The sequence below is a fragment of the Drosophila mauritiana genome, unplaced genomic scaffold (genome assembly GCF_004382145.1).
Source record: "Drosophila mauritiana strain mau12 unplaced genomic scaffold, ASM438214v1 Y_149, whole genome shotgun sequence".
NCBI lineage: Eukaryota > Metazoa > Arthropoda > Insecta > Diptera > Drosophilidae > Drosophila > Drosophila mauritiana.
Window position 1 is genome coordinate 28,961 of NW_022881563.1, and position 5,964 is coordinate 34,924.

Consider the following 5,964-nt stretch of genomic DNA (forward strand, 5'->3'; position numbering starts at 1 on the left):
TCTAATTTTCATTTTAATTATTGCGAGTATTATTCTGAAAATCAAGTGAGCGGCAACTTTGGCAATTGCCACACGCCCCCTCGGGCGGCGTCGAGGGGCGTGCCAGGAGCCGTTGAGGCAGCTGTTGCCGAGCCCTGCTCCTTTTTGGCCCAACTTTGCCACCTGCCAGCAGGGCTTTTCCCTTCGGAGCTCGCTGGTGGTGTCTGCATGTTTCCGTATCTGTGTGTTATCATATTTCACGCCTATTAGCGTTTTAATTTAATTAACATTTATGGCGACAGTTTGAGCCGGCTGCACTGAAAATACGAGGTGTTTTTAGAGGAGTTCAGAGAAGAAGGCCGTCGAGTGCAGTTGGGAAATTCCCCCGCGTCGAAACTTTAAGAAAAGCTTTAATCAGTTCAGCTGCATTGTTTGACTTTGAAGATAAGCCGACTGGGAACTTGGCGGCAACTTCATTGCGAGTCTGCCAGGGGAGCTCAAACGGAGCTATATTAGTTACCGATTCCGGAAATAATTTCACGTAACTATTTGCACGTAATGCCAGCCAGACAGCTGTGCCGATGCGAGAGTCGGATAACCAGGATAGCAGTCCATCCCCCTCCGCAGGACTAAATTTATTGAAGGTCCCGCCCGACATGGACATGGCCAAGGCAACTTGAGTTGGAAATTACATCCGCTTGTGTCGGCCAGACTCACTCGCAGCTACGGCCAAGAACTTTAAGGCGATTGATGGTAGAACTGGGGCGGAAAGTTGAAAACATTTCCGTTGCCTATTTGCCTCTTATAATGACATAATTAAATTGTCACGCCCAAAAGCACAGACAGACACCGGGCATTTTACAAAAACATTTTCAGTTCGTCACCATGGATATGACACACCAGTTCCCACCACTTCCCACCAGTTGTTGTGGGTTAGCAAACCATCCAGTTCGACCTTAACAATCTGTCAATTGGGACAAACTGAGGGCCGTGGTTGCTTTGTATAGTTTGGTCATATACATAACTGAAAATTCGCGATTTAAACTTGTTTATTTAAACTGATAAGTGAGCATAAGAAGTTAATAGTCTAGTGCCTCGACTATAAGTTACCCTGCACTCAGATTTAGAAAGTGCAGTGCTAAATAGCGCCACCTAGCGGCGTTCACATGAAGTGCTCATTACATTTTAAGGAATTTACCATTTTTGAAAAGTGCAATCAATTACCTACTTAGAGATACCCTTTTGGATTTGTAACTTTTAAGTTCCGTCTGCATGTCTTGCCTTTCTTGGTGCCCTAACCTGTGTATTTTTCAACCATAATAGTTCTCCATTTTTCAACCGTACTGCGCCATAGGTCAGCACCGAAGATGGAAGGGCTTTGCCCGCAAAACCCCCTATCTTGCCACGTTTTTCCGCATTTTGTTAACAACAAAGGCAGCGGCCGCAAATGAAGAGGCTGGGAGTCGGAAAGTAAGGAAAACATTGCAAAGGAAATCGAGGAGGGCATTGTGCGAGTCGACTGAAACTGCAGTATTTTACCTTGGACTGCAGGCAAGCATGAGAATTTAATGAGCAGCCAGCAGAAGCTTTGAAGTTAAAGTTGCATTGGCAGTGCAAAGTTTGAACTGTTTAAGGCTTAATCGCGTTATTGGCAGACTGCTCGATGGATACCGGATTGAAATGGTCTGTTTTGGGCAATTATGAATTCACACAGGACCCATTTTATTGCCCAATAATTGCTGGGAAGTGCATTTAATTTCAAATTTAATAATTCCCACGACCAGGCCAGCTATTTTCAATTTGGCTATTTGTGGTCTTGTGCAAATTCAGTTTTGGTCAAATTGTTAGACATATTGCACATTTACACGCATTTGGCTCGGACTCTGGAGTTTCGGTTTCGGTTTCGCTTCGGGTTGGTTTGGTTTGCTTTGATGGCAAACAATGGCAGGCCATTTGTTGTTTGGGCCATTGAAATTTGATTTTGTGTTGTGTATGTTCAAGCTTGCATGTGTAATTGCCGGAGCCTACGGATTATGTGGTTAAGGCCAAGTAAATATTTTCCAAAGCCTTATAAATTAATATTTAACCTTATTCATCAACTCAATTGTAGGCACGACTAGATGGCATCCTGGGCAGACAGAAGTTCATGCAGGATGCAATTATTTTATACGTTTTGTTTGGTTGGAAATGTCCAATAAAAATAATATTAATTCGTTTTGATTTTTTGTAAATTTTACGCTGATTACCCATTAAATTCAAATCAGTATTGGCCGTGTTCCCCTTTTGCGAATCTCTTAGTTCTTTTTAAGTGAAAATCTTGTTTCCAATTAGCTAACCAATTATCACCTTTAATTAATTGAATCCACCGCCGCCTGCGGTCGTCCAATCACAATCGCACTGCAGTCTCGACCTCTGTCGACGCGACTTTTACTCCTTTGCTGGTGTTCTCCCTCCGATTTCCATGCTAATCACTGGCGAAACTTTCTACTTCATTTATCCTCGGACTGTCCCACTCGCTCTCTTTCAATTAATTCTGGCAACCACTAAAGGCCATACCTTGCTAATTGGGATTATCCATTATCGGGCCAATCGGCATTTGAATAATTAAAATGTCAAATCTAACTAGTTTGCCAATTGCCGGACTTTAAATTGGGTGCAGGGGCTGTTCGTTCGCAAAGAAAACAATTTTTGGCTTTTTCAAATGCAAATTTCATTGCTCATACGACATGTGTTCCGTACGTTGCCGTACGTGATGCGTATGCTAGTGAGTGTGTGAGTTTCGGGCTCGATTTAAATTGATTTTTATTGTTGGGAGAAGATCCTGACCAGTGTGGCATATTTATTTTTCGATCGCTTGCAGCAATCGCTTGCATTTTTGGAAAAAACGAGCTAAGGAATATCTCGGCCAGATGTCAAATAGTTATTCAAACGTGACAGGCTCACTTATTATTCCCACTCTGTGCTGGTGCAAGGGATTATTTTAATTGATTTGGAGACCAGCATTCTGTACATACACATATAAATTTGGAAAAACTGTCCATGTTTATTTTCCTTTTCCCAATTTTTTTTGCATAGGATTCTAGCTTGCTAATCACATATTTTTCGAGTCGCGCAATGCATATGAAATCGGACACATCTACACCTACTTCGCTCACTTTCACATTGCTAAGCTATGAAAAACTTTGCTTATGCATAAATTTTCTACCACCGAGCGGAGAAAATTGAAATGCTTAAAAGCGCATGAAAATGTTGTTACAAGTTTGAAGTTTTTGCTGGGTCGCTTTTTATGCGAAGCACAAACTTTAAATGCACGTTAGAGTATGTAGGTGTGTGTGTGTGAATGTGCGGTGAAGAGAGGCTTGGCTATTTGTTAAGAGAATTTCTATAAAATGTTCAAGGCTTTTGTTATGGAAACTTTCCCTGCGTGCCGGCACCCAAAAACTGCAAAAAAGTGTTCCCGCAGGCCACTACAGGTGAAAACTTTCGTTTACATCAACTTAAATATTGTATATGTATGTGTTGCGATCATAATTTGCATTAGTTAAGCCCATCCGAAGCCGAGTAGAAAGCCGCCCAAGAAGGCCACACACAGACGACCGCTGGTTGCACACGCCTTCCTGGCTTTATCCCCAGTTCCTGAACGCGGCTAAGATTCACTGCCTCCAGGGACATTTCTCTGACCTGCAGCTGCCCCCGGGACTGATCCTGTTCCGGCTGTGAGAATGTCTTGAGCACATCCAGCTTGACCAGTCCCGCCTGCCATGCCAGCTCGAGCGCCAGAATGGTACCGCCCGCGGCCACGGCCATTATCTTACTCGCCTTGAGGAGCACAAAGCCGGTGAGGAAGCCCCGGCAGCTCCCATCCCGATCTGGCTATACGGCGACCTCTGGCTAAGGCTATTCATGTCTGGAATTGGGTATTAGAGCAGGTGCCCGCTGTGCTGCGCTGATTCTACATACGTACTGCTCTTCACCACGGGTAAGTCACTCATTGCAGCTGCTTTCGCGTCTTCCTTCTCCACCTGATGCTGTGATTTCACATTCAATTTGTGTGACCTATGGTGAAAGCTTGCTCACAGCATGCCACAACTGCCGCTTTGATTTGCACCCTTCTATGCGCTTCTCACACTCACCAGCTGCGCTCAACTGGGCAAATGTCCGCCAGACCGTGAACGTCTAAGCCGACAAAAACATCAAAGTTCGAATGCGCCCATGAAAGATTGGGGTGGCGTTACGGAAACGCAGACCCTTACATTAAATGGCCTTAATTTGGTGTAAAAGCATATTTTAAAAGTTTTTAATTAGTCATAAACTCTGCAAAATCATTCCTGCACACAATCTCAACCCACACATATTTACATTAAACTTTTCATGGTTAGTCAGTAATGCGATAGTCGCTTTTCACTAATTTATGATGGATTTAAGCAGGCTGAAAAGTTTTAAATTATTTTTAAAAGTATTGCTTTTATCTCAGTACAAGTATTGAAAAGCTACTTCATAACGTAAACTTTAAAATCGCTTTTAAATACTTATTTTTCAGTGATTCATTGCCTTACCAGCTATTCAGCTGAAGGTATAGTTGGCAGAGTTCGAGCTTACAGTTCAATTGCCTGGGAAGCCCGAAACGGCAACGGGCTTTAACGATTGAATGCGTTTTGGGGCTTAGTCTCACCAGTGCTCTTATTTAATTTATCGTTCAATTATGCGCCCAGCCACGCCCAATCCAAATAGCTGAGGCCCCAGGAGCTGTCGAGGTGTTTTTCGTTTATCGCTAGCCGAGAATCAAATTAACAATGAGCACGCAAATTGCCACAATGACTGCGGAACTGGACTCGAGCGGAAAAGGGAATTCAACTATTTTCCGAGCGATTATCTAGGAGGAGTAATGCAGTCTTTAAGTGCTTTTGTGCAAACATATCTCAGTCGGACAACGGCAGTAAACACCCTTGGGTGATTCTCTGCAAGCAACTAAAGTGTTGGAACATTTAAATTGACATTAATAGGAAAAGTAAAATGTGAAATCGTCTTGGCCAGAGGAAACGGAAATAAAAACCACACATGAAATATAAATGAAACAGAATGCAACTTGACCATAAATGTGAGCTCAACTGAGCGAAAAAAGGGACAACACAAGCGGAGCAACCGAGTAACAATTTCAACATCAATGCGAAACGTGTTGGCCATGTGGCGTATTCTCTTACGTCGGTGAAGTTGGCACAAGAAATCCTGCTATTCGAAACTTTCTCCCCTTACCTTATTTTTACCTCCGCAAGTCCTGATTTTATGTCCATTGTTTAATACAGGTGTTTGTGGAAGTACGTGAGATGGTTAGGAAATGCCTTCGTTCGACTTGTTCCATTTTCAAATATTTGAATATTGTCGAATATAAATATTTACTTAAAAATAAAGCATTTAAAGATTTGTTGGCTTGGTCGACGTGACTATTGTTTAATTCCTGAGTAAAATCCGATAATTACACCCTTTAAATTGTATCGATCGATGTACAACGAACAAATCCTTTAATAAATACACTTTTTGAAATGATACCTTTTCCTTCTTTACAATGTAAGCGTCTTCTCTTGAAAAGTTTACTGCGGTTTTCCACTGCTTTATTTTCCGATTGTTCGCCTCTAGACAAAGCTAAATAAAATATAAGATTGTTATTGCACTTTATTATAAGCATATTGCATTATAGCAGAAACAGAATTCGGGAGTCCTTACAAAATATCCAAACTATTGCAAACTTCTCTTTTGCGAATCAATGCCGCATGAAGTTTTCCATCTTTGCTGGGAGAAACACCGAATTTAGCTGCAATCAGCGAACGCAAACAATGAATCGTTGCAAGATGCAAATAGCAGGCGCAACAGTACGTATACGCAATGCATATTTACCCAATTTAGAAGCCAAGTGCAGCTTGCGCTCTTCCCAACCATATGGTTAATGTGATGTGGAATACTGGTCCCGACTGGACCCCAGAAACTTTG

At 42.3% G+C, this 5,964-nt stretch overlaps 1 pseudogene; it reads right to left on the reverse strand.

Moving 5' to 3' along the window:
* Positions 1 to 3,220: 3,220 nt before the first annotated feature.
* On the reverse strand, positions 3,221 to 4,051 carry LOC117150009 (annotated as a pseudogene).
* Positions 4,052 to 5,964: the final 1,913 nt, after the last annotated feature.